General features: G+C 38.8%; 1 pseudogene across 1 annotated transcript in view; it reads left to right on the top strand.

Moving 5' to 3' along the window:
- Positions 1-15,375, top strand: part of LOC143715723 (uncharacterized) — a 78,383-nt pseudogene that overhangs the window by 13,827 nt on the left and 49,181 nt on the right. Inside the window, exons 6-9 of the transcript XR_013195877.1 lie at positions 6,865-7,038; positions 11,224-11,397; positions 12,038-12,211; positions 13,138-13,223. The product of XR_013195877.1 is annotated as an uncharacterized LOC143715723 (transcript). The remainder of the gene's footprint in view (positions 1-6,864; positions 7,039-11,223; positions 11,398-12,037; positions 12,212-13,137; positions 13,224-15,375) is intronic.

Here is a 15,375-nt window from a genome sequence, read left to right as displayed (position 1 = left end):
TTCATGAGCACAGCTATGTAAAAACATAGAGGGAAATCCATAATATATATATAGAGCTTAAAAGAAAATTCATACATTTGAAAAGCTTTGGCAGTTTTAATTTTGGTTTAATTTTGGAAGTAGTCTATTTTACAGTAAACAGTTAATAATCTATCCAAAACTAGTCAACGAAATGTTGTCTTTTCATATTTCGTCTGTAACATAGGCATATCGTTTGTTGTTTTTATGATAGCCTATATTAGGGCATATAAATATTAATTTGCAGTTTAATACGTTGCTTATACAAAGACATTTTAACGTTATTTCAACATATTTCAGTCGATTTTCACTCATTTCAGTATAAAAATAGGGTTTGGTAAAAACTGTTCAGTTCATTCATTCACACACAGACGCAATTCATATTTAAACAGTTTTTTTGCGGTTTACATACACTAGGATATCGTGATTAGAACAATAATAAAAAAACACTTCTCAGATGGATCCGTTGCTCCTCGAAACAAATTTAAACCAGCACTTCTGAGGTAATTTCCCAGGATTATTCCTCACAGCCTTGCTAGACAACGTACAGTACTGTAATCTGAATATATTTGGTGTGCTGATCTCGTGTGATGGGTTTTTACACATTTGCATGTGTTGCCTGAGATCATTTGCGTTTGAATAGCGCGCGCTCTCTGTGGGCGTGTCAAATTAAAAGATAATGAGATTAAATGAGAGCGACTGACATCGCTCTCTTTTCATATAGATTACATAAACAGAAAATATTTGTTTTTGTTATGAATTAGATCATTTAAAAGTAAAAGCAAACTTAAAACGATTATAAAGATATATTGCTCATGCTTGGGTGAATAGTAGTCGCTGAGTTTTGTTTAAGTTTAGAGACGTGCTAAAAAAAAAGCTCACTGTGACGGAGAGTCAGAAAGCACACCCTGTTTATTTTCTTTATTTTACAAAAGCACAATGTTTTATTTCGATTGTAATTGGACACATAAAAAGTAGACCTTTAACAGTTAATTTTTTCATATTTCTTAAGTCTGTATGACCAAAAATGACGGAGTATTTTAGGTCTATTTTGCTGCTATGTGAAAAAAATCGAGCAAAACGCGCCGGCGTGTTTTCAGACCCCAGAGGGTTAAATAAACTCGGAACTTCCTCTCACTTTCAACTGCTTTTTGTTCAGAAAATATCTTACTGTGTAAATATTAGTATGAACATAAGAGACATAAACTGAAATTTCACAGATACTTGATATACAGAAATGGAATGAGTCCCTGAGCATATCCCCCATACAATATCAAAAGTAGCAGTCAGTATCTCACATGTCCACCACCTGCTTTAAAGTTACAATATGTAATTGTTTTCGCCACTAGGGGTCGCTAACCTCTTACAATAACAAAGGCGTAGATTGATGACGCAGTAAATGAGTGTGGAATCATGGATGTTGCAGTCATGCTGATGGATATAACCTTAATAATGTTTAAGGGGAAATAATGTTTATGGATGAGTGAATACATTCGTGTTTTTAACATGACTGTGGTATGAAGGCGCAATTGCAATTCATTAGTAATCAGAGACAGATATCAGCGCCTCACGCGAGTCCCGCGGATATACAGTAGTAAAGGAATGAGGGCATTTCATTCTACTTCTAGGGTTGTCATGGTACCAAAATTTCAGTACCCCCTATCAATACCAGTAAAATTTCACAGTTCCCGGTACCAGTTTCGATACCACAGCAAAGACTTGTAACTATTGTTTTTTTTTTTTTTTTTTACTATTTGAAAATTAAATATATGAAATACATGTAATTAGTCCATTAGCATGAAGCATGTCACCATTATTGAGAAATCAAAAATATAAAATTAATAATCTTTAACCCATATGACCAAAGTTTAGATACTGGATGAGATCAATTAATCAGGCCATTAGGTGATGATCGTCACCATCAATAACTAGCCAAAATCCCTGATAAAATTTTCTCCTGGCTTTTCCATCATAACGAATGTGCCTTATAAACACAGTTGCAGCAGCCAGAGAAAAATGTACTCGGTTACATACATAACCTCGGTTCTCTCTAGAAGAGGGAAACAGTATTGCATAAGTTGCTTACGCTACAGGTAAAGTCATCTTTTCTCGAGATATTGAAGCCAAAAATTATCCTTAATTTTGCATTTATTGTCAACGCAGTGCAGCAGCCAGCAGACCTAGAGCAGGCTATCTTGCGTGCTCATTGGCTGCCCTGCGGCAACTGTTGCAGCCTACCACTGAGCGTCGCGCGTGACGTTGCGTCCGGACGAGCGCGATCTAGGGCGGCCGCCCTGTCGTCACTGCGGAGGCTGGGGCTGAGCTGGGCGCTGACTAGCATTTCATGCAGGCGGCTCAAGTGGGCGGTTTGCAGAGGAGCTAGAGCGTCGAGGCAGGAAAAGGCTCATGGCCTGCGAGGTCTTCTGTACTTCGGAGAAGCGGTCGACGATCCCGTTCACCACTGGGCCGAAGAGACCAGTAGGGGAGAGCGGCACGTCGAGAAACGTGGAGCGCTCAGACTCCTTCATATCAGCAAGCGTCAACCAGAGGTGTCTCTCTGTGACGGTGAGCGAGGCCATGCATCTACCGATCGCCTGAGCCGCGGATTTCGTAGCACGAAGGGAGAGATCCGTCGCGCTCCTTAAATCCGTGATGGCGGCTGGGTCCTTGCTTTTCTCGTCCCATTTGCGGAGGAGATCAGCTTGAAGGATCTGCAGCACAGCCATCGAGTGCAGGGCGGAAGCAGCTTGTCCGGCGGCAGAGAATGCGCGGCCGACAAGGGCTGAGGTGGTCCTGCAGGCTTTAGACGGGAGGGCAGACTTTGAGCGCCATCTCGCAGAGGGCGGTTAAAGGTGCGCTGCGACCGCCTCCTCCACTGGGGGGATAGCTTTGTACCCCTTCTCGGCGGCGCCGTCCACTTGGGAGAGCGCCGAGGAGACATGAGAGTGGAGCCTCGCGGAGAATGGTGCGTTCCACAATTTTGAAAGCTCGGTATGAAGCCCTGGTAGAAATGGCGCAGATCTGGAAATGGGCGGTGGGCGGCGGCTGTGAAGGAAACAGCCGTCTAGCCTATTGGGCGCGGGCTCCTTAGGCGGTGACCAATCCAGGCCGAGTTGGTCGACGGCCCTCGACAGGAGGCGCAGCTGTCACCTGGGTCAGTTCCTTCAGCTTCGTCCCCTGAGGTGGCGGCAGTGAGGGCCGAAGCCGGCAGCTGCGCGTCCGGGAGGGGCGGAGAAGGAGAGAGTGAGGCTGGCGGGATGCAATCCGGCAAGCACTTCACTGTGGCCTCAGGCTCCGGTATCCTCTGCGAACGGCGCTTCTTCTTGCGCGGTCCAGAGGGCGGAGTGACAGCGTCCGAGGTGAAGGCCTCGAGTCGAGCCCGCAAGGTCGACAGCGGAAGCGCTTCACAATGCTCGCAGCCACCCGAATCCAGGGCGAGGGCTGCATGGTCTGAGGCAGAGAGCGCAAATCACATGGCGGTCTCTGCACGAGCCGCAGGAAAGGCGAGGCATTTTTATAAAAACGCTCGCGCTCCTTTAGAGAGAGAGTGAGTGTCGCGGCAGCGAACACTCACAGAAGGCAAAAGCACTTTTAAAGGATACTCAACGGCGGATGGCGTAGCAGGCACGGAAGGCTGAAGGTGGCGAAGACGGCCGGCTTCTTCAGGCGCTTTCCTCTGCGTGCTGGTCGCTTGTATCGACGGCGGATGGCTTCTCTCAGAGTCCAGCAATGCGGAGAGCTTCGCTGAAGATGATGAAATCACTGATGCAGCTTCTGAGCCTGACTTTTATACGCTAAGCCACCCCCCTTCTGGCGGGCTGTGATGCGTAGAGGGCGCGACGTCACCCGCGAGGCTCAGTGGTAGGCTGCAGCAGTTGCCGCAGGGCAGCCAATGAGCATGCAAGATAGCCTGCTCTAGGTCTGCTGGCTGCTGCACTGCGTTGACAATAAATGCAAAATTAAGGATCATTTTTGGCTTCAATATCTCGAGAAAGTATGACTTTACCCGTAGCGTAAGCAACTTACACAATACGAGAGAACCTCTCGTAAGAGAACTAACGTTAAAAAGTTAAGTCAAATTGCCCAACTGAAGCAAACACTGAAACTAAACTATTGCGGACAGAATAGCTTCATTACTTGAGTAAAAGTACAGATACCCCTTGCTAAATTTTAGTCAAGTACAAGTAAAAGTACTACAGTCAGATGTCTACTTAAGTAAAAGTACTGAAGTACTTGTTTTTAAAAGTACTTGAGTATCAAGAGTACAAGAGGACATCTTCTAAATATTGCATTACTACTGCCACAGTGCTTACATTTATGTACAGAAACGTCCTACATGGAGTTATGAAAAATGTTAATACCTTGGAGAATGTAAAAGGAATTGAATGTAAAATCAAGTCATTTTCATCTTTTTACCATGTTGCTTTATTTAAAGGGATAGTTCACCCAAAAATGAAAATTCTGTCAGTATTTACTCACCCTCATGTTGTTCCAACCCCGTAAGACCTTCGTTCATCTTCGCAACACAAATTAAGATATTTTTGATGAAATCTGAGAGCTGGATCACTCCTCCATACTCCTCCATAGGCTTCAAAAGGATTGAAACTTGCCGGCCTCGAAAAGTTATTAAAGACATCATTAAAATAGTCCAAGTGACTACAGTGGCTCAATCTTAAGTTTATCAAGCGACGAGCATACATTTTGTGCGCAAAAACAAACAAAAATAACGATTTTATTTCAACTATACATTTCCTTCTCTGTTGGCCTCTAGTCAGTTAACTTAGTGTAATAGCGTAGAGCTACGTCACACGTAGGCTCACTATTGGCCGACGCTGGTCATGTGGGTGATGCGTGTGACATACAACAACAGAAGCTCTACACTTTTACACTAGTGAACTGTCTCGAGGCCCACAGAGGACATGAATAGTTGAAATGAAGTCGTTATTTTTGATTTTTTGCGCACAAAAAGTATTCTCGTCGTTTGATAAACTTAAGATTGAGCCACTGTAGTCACTTGGACTATTTTAACGATGTCTGTAATAACTTTTCGGGGCCTGCAAGTTCAATCCCTTAAGAAGCCTATGGAGGAGTATGGAGGAGTTATCCAGCTCTCAGATTTCATCAAAAATATCTTAATTCGTGTTCCGAAGACGAACGAAGGTCTTAGGGGGTTGGAACAACATGAGGGTGAGTAAATACTGACAGAATTTTCATTTTTGGGTGAACTATCCCTTTAACATTTCTCACTTGCCCACAAGGCAATAGCATAATGGCAACGCTCTGACAAACCTCTGCTAGAGTTTTAATGGATTTTTTGCACCCACATTACAACCTGACTGTGTTAAACACACCGCATACTCAAGAACATCAAATCAAATGCTCAGCTTACATTAATGTGTAATATCAGAAAAGAAAATTCAGCTAACAATTGTGTGTACATGTGAGTTTCTCTGTTTTTTCATCAATAAAATCAATAAATCTAAACCAGCAAAGAAGGCAATATAGCAATGTTCTGACACACCTCTGAACCTGACCGTGTTATACATGAAGCATAGAGCAAAGAAGAGAAAATAATAATGATTAAAGAAAATCATTGTCAGGCCAAAGTTAGCCATCTGAATGGCTAGCTACAGCTGGCAAATTGGTGGGTGCATGTGGCTTCGACTACTCAAATGTAACCGAGAATGTAAAAAGCTGCAAAAAGCTAGTCAATCATTTAGTGCACTTTTCTGTAGCTAGTCGAATCTAGCTTAGAAATGTAAGAAAGTTTATTTATTCACTGTACATACCCTGACATGCTTCCACAAGTTGGAGGATGAATTTTTGTAGGCGGTGATGAAGTTCTGTTTTGGTAAACAAAGCAAAATTAACAACAAGAGGGTTTCCGAGATTTTTATTTTTTCCTTTTTTTTATTTTTAGAAGAAGTAACGGGTACTCACGGTTATGGATAGAAATGTAGCGGAGTAAAGAGTACAATATTTGCCTCTCAAATCCACTTGAGTAAAGTCATGAGTACTCCCCAAAAATGATACTCGAGTAAAGTAAAGATCCCTCAAAATTGTACTAAAGTACTGTTCTCAAGTAAATGTACTCCGTTACTGTCCGGCTCTGGTTTTCAATAAAGCGTCAACATCTAAACCTCTGTTAACTCTCAATTATAACTTCTGTAGATGCAGTAAACTTGGAAAAGGTTCTTGAATGAATAATTTATTGATGTAAGCCGATCTGTTATTGTAGGGACATCAACTTTACATTTTCAAACTGAACATGACGCGGAACAAAACAAACTGTGATTGGTTGCGTTACATGTCAGTCAGATATCCTCTTGGGCGGTCCTTGGCTGATATTTATCAGATGTGGGCAGGATAAATGTTCTTTTTTTGTGGCCATTTTGTGTGAAAACAATACGTGATCCCCCTGGTGATTGATTTGAAAATTATTAAACACTAAGCTTCTCCTCAGTATGATGATACTGCAGTCAGTATCTACAGTACCCTATCTATTTTCTAAATGTGTGTTACAGATCTTATTGTGAACAATTCATCTGTGCATATGTTTCTTTTTTTTTTTAAATTGACCTTGCAATGTTTAATCAAAATGCCATAATCAGACCTTCCAGTAAAAAAAAAAAAAATTCTCTGGTACTGTATGTATCAACAGCCGATTTATAAAACCAAAAGCCCACCTGTAATTTATTTTTCTTTTTATAATTTGTTTCACCTGGATGTACATCACAACATGGACGAAAATATCTGTCGCTACTTCTGTTTTATTGCGACTAAGTTGTCTTATCTTTGTGTTCTGATCTGAGAGAGTGAATAATAGTGTGTCATTGTTCTCTACAGGTTGAGTAATTGTGGCATCACAGATGAAGGTTTTGCTGCTCTGACTTCAGCTATGAGATCAAACCCTGAACACCTGAGAGAACTGAGTCTGTCTCGGAATAAACTAGGAGACTCTGGTGTTATGCTTCTTTCTGCTGTACTGGAGGATCCTTACTGCAAATTGGAGATACTCAGGTGAGAATGACACATGGTCTGGTACTCAGACAAATTCTCTCTCTCTTAAGATAAAGGAAGCAATGTTGGAGAGTTTTGGGATCAGAAAGCACCATGAGCTTCCTGGGATACGATCTCGGGTCACTGTCTCAGAGCACTGCTCACTAGGCTGTCAGCTATGGCAAATTCTCTTTCAGTGAAGCGTATTATGTGAGATAATCAACAAAAATTGAAAATTAGTGTTGCAAACTTCACTGTTGACAATTCACTGTTGATCTGGCAACAAACCAGATTTTTTTTCAGTGATGAGGGGGGTGGGGTGGGTGTTGTTGAAATTTGTTAAATTTGTTAAAATTTGTTTGCATTATAATTAGAGGTGGGCATAGATTAATTTTTTTAATCTAGATTAATCTCATTGGAATCTTGGAATTAATCTAGATTAATCTAGATTAAAATGGCTCATTTCAATCTGGTTTCCGACCGCACCACAGCACAGAGACAGCGCTCATAAAGATAATAAATGATATTCGCTTAAATACTGATACAGGCAAATTATCAGTGCTGGTACTACTCGACCTCAGTGCTGCATTTGACACTGTTGATCACAAAATACTTCTTGACAGGCTGGAAAACTGGGTCGGGCTTCCTGGGATAGTCCTAAAATGGTTCAGGTCATACTTAGGAGGCAGAGGTTATTATGTGAGTATAGGAGACCATAAGTCTGAGTGGACATCCATGACATGCGGAGTCCCTCAAGGCTCAATTCTTGCGCCACTCCTATTCAACCTGTACATGCTCCCAATGAGCCAAATAATGAGAAAGAACCAAATCGCTTACCATAGCTATGCAGACGACACACAGCTCTACTTAGCCCTATCGCCTAACGATTACAGCCCCATTGACTCCCTTTGCCAATGCATTGATGAAGTAAACAATTGGATGTGCCAAAACTTTCTTCAGTTAAACAAAGACAAAACTGAAGTCATTGCGTTTGGAAACAAAGATGAAGTTCTCAAGGTGAACGCATACCTTCAGTCTAGGGGTCAAACAACTAAAAATCAAGTCAGGAATCTGGGTGTGTCTCTGGAGTCAGACCTTAGTTTCAGTAGTCATGTCAAAGCAATAACTAAATCAGCATACTATCACCTGAAAAATATTGCAAGAATTAGATGCTTTGTTTCCAGTCAAGACTTAGAGAAACTTGTGCATGCTTTCATCACCAGTAGGGTGGATTACTGTAATGGACTTCTCACTGGCCTTCCCAAAAAGACCATAAGACAGTTGCAGCTCATACAGAACGCTGCTGCTGGGATTCTGAGCAGAACCAGAAAATATGAACACATCACACCAGTCCTCAGGTCTTTACACTGGCTGCCAGTTACATTTAGGATTGATTTTAAAGTATTATTACTGGTATATAAATCATTCAATGGCCTAGGACCTCAATACATTGCAGATATGCTCAGTGAATATAAACCCAACAGATCACTCAGATCATTAGGATCACATCGGCTAGATATACCAAGGGTTCACTCTAAGCATGGCGAGTCTGCTTTTAGCTACTATGCCAGCCGCAGCTGGAACCAGCTTCCAGAAGAGATCAGATGTGCTCCTACAGTAGTCACATTCAAATCCAGACTCAAAACACATCTGTTTAACTGTGCATTTACTGAATGAGCACTGTGCCACTGTTCGTCCGACTGTTTGCACTGTTTTAATTATTCTGATTTCATTTGATTATTTCTGTATTTTATCTTTTATTCTAAACTGTTTTAATTATTCTGATTTCTTTTGATTATTTTAATTTCTTCAATGTAAAGCACTTTGAATTACCATTGTGTATGAAATGTGCTATATAAATAAACTTGCCCTGCCTTGCCATTTGAATTCTGCCGAAGGCATTCAGAACATGTGTGCTACCCAAATAATGACTAAAAGTAAGTCTTTGAGAATAGTTCGCCTCGCGTAGGGATGTGAATTTCTGCCAAAAATGCCATTCGACAATAGAGGAGCAAAAGTCGAATATCGGTCAAAAAAAATTATAAAATAAAATAAATCAATAAAACGCACAATTATAAATGACAGAAAGGGATGCCAATTTCATCTTGAGCGATTTCTCATCAAACAAACTTTATTAATTGAACAAGTAACATGTTTTCGTCGTTTTTTTTAACATAGTAGGCTAATTGGAAGAAGAAGAAAAAATAAGCACGACGTAGCTCCGTTTTTGCATCGCCAAACCAGATGCTCGTTAGATCAAAAAATAATGTCATTTCATATGATTTTATGTGAACCTGCCTTTACCGGCAATAGCCTCCTCCTTTTTAAACAAATTAGTTTCAATCAATGTAAACTATTCGTGTGACTATATGCCCCTGCGCAATACACACACTACCGCGGGATGGCGGGTGTTCATTTCGTAAACTGTACACAATGGTAGCTTATTTATTTTGTAGCCTATAAATTAATGTATATATACATTAATTATATAACGATATAACGATATATATATTCGAAATATATATATCGAAAAATATTCGAAAAAGCTATTTTATGATCCCAACCCAACTTTGAGAATAGATTAACGGCGATATTTTTTTTATCGCCCGATAAGAGTCTCACGTTAACGCAGCACGTTAACGACGATAACGGCCCACCACTAATTATAATCCTGTGTCCCAATTTGCATACTATCCACCCTAAATACTATCCATGATTAGAATTATTGTGTCCCAAATTAAATTTATGTATCCCAAAAGACCTGGATGGTCTACTATTTCCAGTGGATTTACAAAGTGCAGACCATGCCTATTCCCCACAACCTATTTAAAAAAGAATTTCAGACGTAAGACAGATAATTCTTCGTCCCTGTTAAAAAAAAAGTACGACTTGTAAGTTTAATGCTTGAATGCTGTAAAAAAAAAGACTTTGTTCTTGTTGTAAAGTCAGACAAATACACTGATGAGCTCATTAACTAGAGAGTGACAAGGAACAGAAAGAGGATTGAATCTTTAGTAATCAATATATAACCTGAAGAAAAATATTAAATGTTATTTTGGTGAGCAGGACGAGGCCGAGGGCCATGAGAGAACGGCGCGAGGCCGGTGGCGTGATTGATGATGAGCGACACCTGCGCGACGCACTGGTCTCCTATCTCTCAAGGAGGAGCGGAAGCATAATAGGTGGAGCGAAGATCGTGAAGGATGAGAGAGGACAGGCCGGGGCTGTTTTATTTGATGTTTTGTTTATATGTGGGGGCTGTCTTTACTTTCGTCTTGTTGTTTGTTTATTTTATTATTAGGATTGTTAAATGTTCGCTGGCTACCGCCTCCTTCTTCCCACAACATCTAACCTTACTACAGTTATCCATGTTACAATTATATCTGCAACAGCATTGTGAACTTTCATAAAGCATTGTGAGCATTGTGAACTTTCATACAAGTAGCACAATAGCAAAACAGTACATTTAATTCAACATTAAATATTAAATGCATTATTTTGCAAAAACATGAGTCAAATTCACCGCATTAAAGACTTATGACAGAACAACATCTGACTCCTGCGCTGTTTTGACCCTGCAGCTCGTGTTATATGGAGCAAAGCAGTTGCTTTCAGATTATAATTGAGGCGACTGTTCTCCAACTGAACTAAATGGTTTTTATTTTTATAAAAAAGCAAAACGGCAGTGGGGGGAAGTGCCGCGGTGGGCAAGTAATGTAATCAGTGTATGGCCTAACACCGTGTAACACTGACAGCAGAAAGCCTAGTTTACATTTCCTTTTTCAAATTGAGATTCACTCAAAAATGTTAATTCTGTCATTTACTTATCCTCAACCTGTACAATGTTGTTTTTGGTTACATGCCGTTTTAAAACAAATAAACCATCTGATCAAAACATTTGGAAAGGCACATATATGTAGTAAGTGACTTTCGTCTTAGGACAATATGAAATTATATTTATTGGAGTAGGAAAGCTCTCTTAACTAAAAAAATTAAATATGATCATGAGCCAACCAATTTTCATTGTGATTAAAAGCACATAAATACAGATATGGGCAGGATTAATGACACTCTTTTTTTGTTGAGGTCATAGGGTACAGCATCCCCACAACCCTATATAGGACAAGCGGTTTGGAGAATAGATGGATGGATGGACCTGTGTGTTGTGATCTGAGAGAGTGAAGAGTGTGTCATTGTTCTCCACAGGTTGAAGCATTGCGGTGTCACACATAAAGGTTGTGCTGATCTGGCTTCAGCTCTGAGATCAAACCCCTCACACCTGAAAGAACTGGATCTGTCAAATAATTATCTAAAAGATTTAGGAGTTAAGCTTCTCTTTGCTGAACTCAAGAATCCTGACTGTAAATTGGAGATACTGAGGTAAGATCAAGAATCAATGTGATTGAATTTAATATAATTTAGTTATGAACCAACACAGCAGTGGTCAGGGGCGTCACTCAGTTTTCTGGGTCGAATTTGTTTGAATAATGAGATATAAACTCGCAATTGAGAGAAAAAAATTCAGAAAGGGTGATAAAAAGTTGCAATAACTTTTTTTGTTTTTTGTTGAATGTGAGGCAATATGTAAAGTGCTTTGGAGGCCATGGGTCTGTTGAAAGTGCTATATAAATGCAGTCCATTTACCATTTACCATTATTCCATGGCGGAAAAAGCTTCTATAATGCCAGCTTTAATTAAGCTTATTTTAAAAAAAGTCTAAAATTAAGAAACTTAATCTAGTATTAAAACAAAATATTACTAACTGCATTACAATATAATATACATTATAATATACATTAACATAATATTACATTACATTTGTTACTTTATAGGCACCATCTCTAAACTCTTTAAATAATTGTATTGTTCGATTTATTTTTTTAAATGCTTGTTAATAATATTTTTAAATAAAATATTGAAATGAAAACAATACCGACTGACTAGTATTTCCAATACCAACTAGCAGCAGCAGTACCGCACACCTCTATCCCCAACAACAGTGTGTCATTGTTCTCTACAGGTTGAGTCATTGTGGTGTCACAGGTGAAGGTTGTGTTGCTTTGGCTTCAGCTCTGATATCAAACCCTGAACACCTGAGAGATCTGGATCTGTCTCGGAATAAACTAGGAGATTCTGGACCTGAACTTCTCACTGCTCTAGTAAATTCTCCACATTTTAAACTAGAGACACTACTGTAAGTACTAAAAGTTTCAAATAAATACTCATGTTTTTATTTTAAATTCCTGTAGCTGAACATTTTAAATAGTTATATGCCTATATTTTCATGAAGAATGTACTGTAATAAGAGTCTTTAATTCATCTTCAGTTTCAGTTTAGTCTGCCCATTTTAATGTGACTGATTTGATGTTTTCAGTAAATTGTGCCACAATTTCATGCACCAAAATTCCTTGTTGATGGGTAAATTCATTTTAAATTAGCTTTTCCTAATTATGTGCTCACAACGTGACAATTCTAATACTGTATCACATATATCCAAGGTATTGGAAGATTAATAAAGACCTTGAAAAAGATTGCACAAATGCACTTGTAAATTTCGCACATTATACAGACAGTGAGAGACTAACAATCTCACGAAATATATTTATAGTATAGAAATATATATATATATATATATATATATATATATATATATATATATATATATATATATAGTATAGATGTGATTACATTGTTTAAAAATCAGTTTTGAATAAACATGTTCTACATATTGTAATAGTGTGTCCAAAAAGATTTAATAAGATGCCTGTTTAAAACTTTTGTCAAGTATTTTTCCTATTATTGTACATTAACTTACTGTAACATAACATACTGTACACATATACTGTATATTATAACATTCATAGAACTGGTATCTATTACAAAGAAAGGCTAATTTAAAATAGGCATGTATCATTCTGGCCTAATTTGTACATGATATCAGTCAAGAAATCACTAATTCCTAATAACAAGTTTTTGGCTCAGTTTCTTTTTGCATATGTGATAAACAGAAAGATTTGGCTTGTTTATAATTGATCTGTATTGAAAGAGTTAATATATATATTTGAGACGTTTAGTATTTCAAATGAATTTCTGATTTTACACATGACTCTTTTATTTTAGGATTTACAAGTATCCGATGACATTCTCGTATTTGTCTGGCACCAACTTTCTGAAAATGCATACGCACCGACCCCGCCCCCACACACTTATGGAATAATTTGCCACTTTGTGATAGTCCCTGCAGTGCTTGGGCTGACTGACACACACCTGAAGAGCACGCACAGAAGGCCGCCTCTCTCAGAAAGAAGCGATCCCTGAGTTTAGTTCTCTTACATGGGTAATTGCGCTTGAATGGATCCTGTTAACAATGCTGTTAAGTATATGTTGGCGCATGTGTGGAGAGTAAGCAGAGATGGCTTAGTGTGCATGGTGGCAGCACGCCACTGTTTTGGCAGCAGTAAATAAATGTCAATGTTCCTCTTCAAATTAAAACATGGATTCAGAAGTGGTTTTGAAAGGAACACATGGATGATGCAGACTGTAAAAGTGAAAAGAAAAGTCTGAGGATTACACGCACACGCGTGACAAGAAAACACCGGAAAAATGGAAGGGTTGCTGCTTCAACTCTCCAGTAATGTTACTGAAAATTGCAGACGATTTAAACAAATATTTCTTCTGTATTTATCTGCAATTAATGGAGATCGAAAGTCAGAAAAAATTAAAGCATCAGTTTCTTTTCGACTGATAAAGAAAGACATGGACATCCTGGATGACATGGGGGAGAAAAAATGATCAGTAAATTTTAATTCTGGAGTGAACTAATCCTTTAATGTTAATCCAACAACATAAGACAAAGAGAAATCACTCATTGCTCTTGACTGAATTTGCATTGTCTTTAGAATCAATTCATAGGGTAAAGACTGCTGTGTTTTATATTTAAATTTGATTAAATTTCTATAGTATTTATTTTTTTACTATATGCTAAATAAACCTATTTTATCTGAAAATTTTGTTTATATAATTTGTATCTGTTCTATTGTCTTATTGTTTGAAATTTGCTTCTTTGTTTTTTTATAACAAAAATAAAATAACAAAAATAACATAGTGATACAGTATGTATCATTAGATTAGATTAGATTAGATTAGATTAGATTAGATTCAACTTTATTGTCATTACACAAGTACAGGTACAAGGCAACGAAATGCAGTTTGGGTCTAACCAGAAGTGCAATAGCAGCAAGTGCAGGATATACAATGGTTCCGTAAGTGCAGTACATGGATATGTACTGAATAAATATAGCTAGATATGTACTGAATATAATATACAGATGGCTATTAGTATAAACAGAATTTTTACAGATATGTACAATGAACATAATATACAGATGATTATTACTATAAACAGAGTTTACAGGTGAATGTGTACTATGAATATATATACAGATGGCTATTACTATAAACAGAATGAGAGTTTAGTATACTAATGTGATATATATAGAATGTGATAATATACAGAATGTGAGCATAATAAACAGATGGTTATTACTATAAACAGGATTTTCAGATAGATATATGTAATAAGTAAGGCTAAATGAGCATTATAACAATGGATTTAAAGTAGTGCAAATTAATTTGGACAGAAGCTATCCGAGTAAAAGTGCAATGGAAAGTAATTGCATATTACAGTTAAAGTACGGTATTGCAATGTATATGTAAACAATTGGTACTGTAAATAAACAGTCGGCAGTGCAAATTGATATTCTAGTCAGGTGAGTAGTGTAGTGCATATGTAAACAGTTGTTACTATGATAATAGTCAGCAGTGCAAATTAACATTATAGCATTGCAAATAACAAATAACCAATAACAAAATGGAGTTAGGTGTGAGGAGGGAGAGGAGAGATTATCAGTATATGAGGGAGTGGGATCAGTGAGGGTTAGAGTTCAGTAAAGAGACAGCTCTGGGAGAAAAGCTGTTCTTTAGTCTGCTGGTCCTGGTCCGGAGGCACCTGAAACGCCTGCCGGAGGGCAGTAGAGAAAACAGTCTGTGGGCTGGGTGAGAGGAGTCCTTAAGGATGCTGCGAGCTCGGTGCAGACAGCGTTTCTTCTGGATGTGCTCGATGGCAGGTAGTTGAGTCCCAGTGATGCGCTGGGCGGTTTTCACCACCCGCTGCAGTGCCTTGCGCTCTGCAACAGAACAGCTCCCATACCACACTGTAGCACAGTTGGTCAGGATGCTTTCTATTGCACAGCGATAGAAGTTCACCAGGATAGTCGAGGAAAGCTGATTCTTCCTCAGTGTCCTCAGGAAGAAAAGGCACTGGTGAGCCTTCCTGACCAGGCAGGAGGTGTTGGTTGT

Source organism: Siphateles boraxobius, unplaced genomic scaffold, assembly GCF_051911475.1.
Source record: "Siphateles boraxobius isolate OS27281-9 unplaced genomic scaffold, OSU_SipBor_1 6, whole genome shotgun sequence".
NCBI lineage: Eukaryota > Metazoa > Chordata > Actinopteri > Cypriniformes > Leuciscidae > Siphateles > Siphateles boraxobius.
This window is presented reverse-complemented; position numbering and strand designations above follow the sequence as displayed.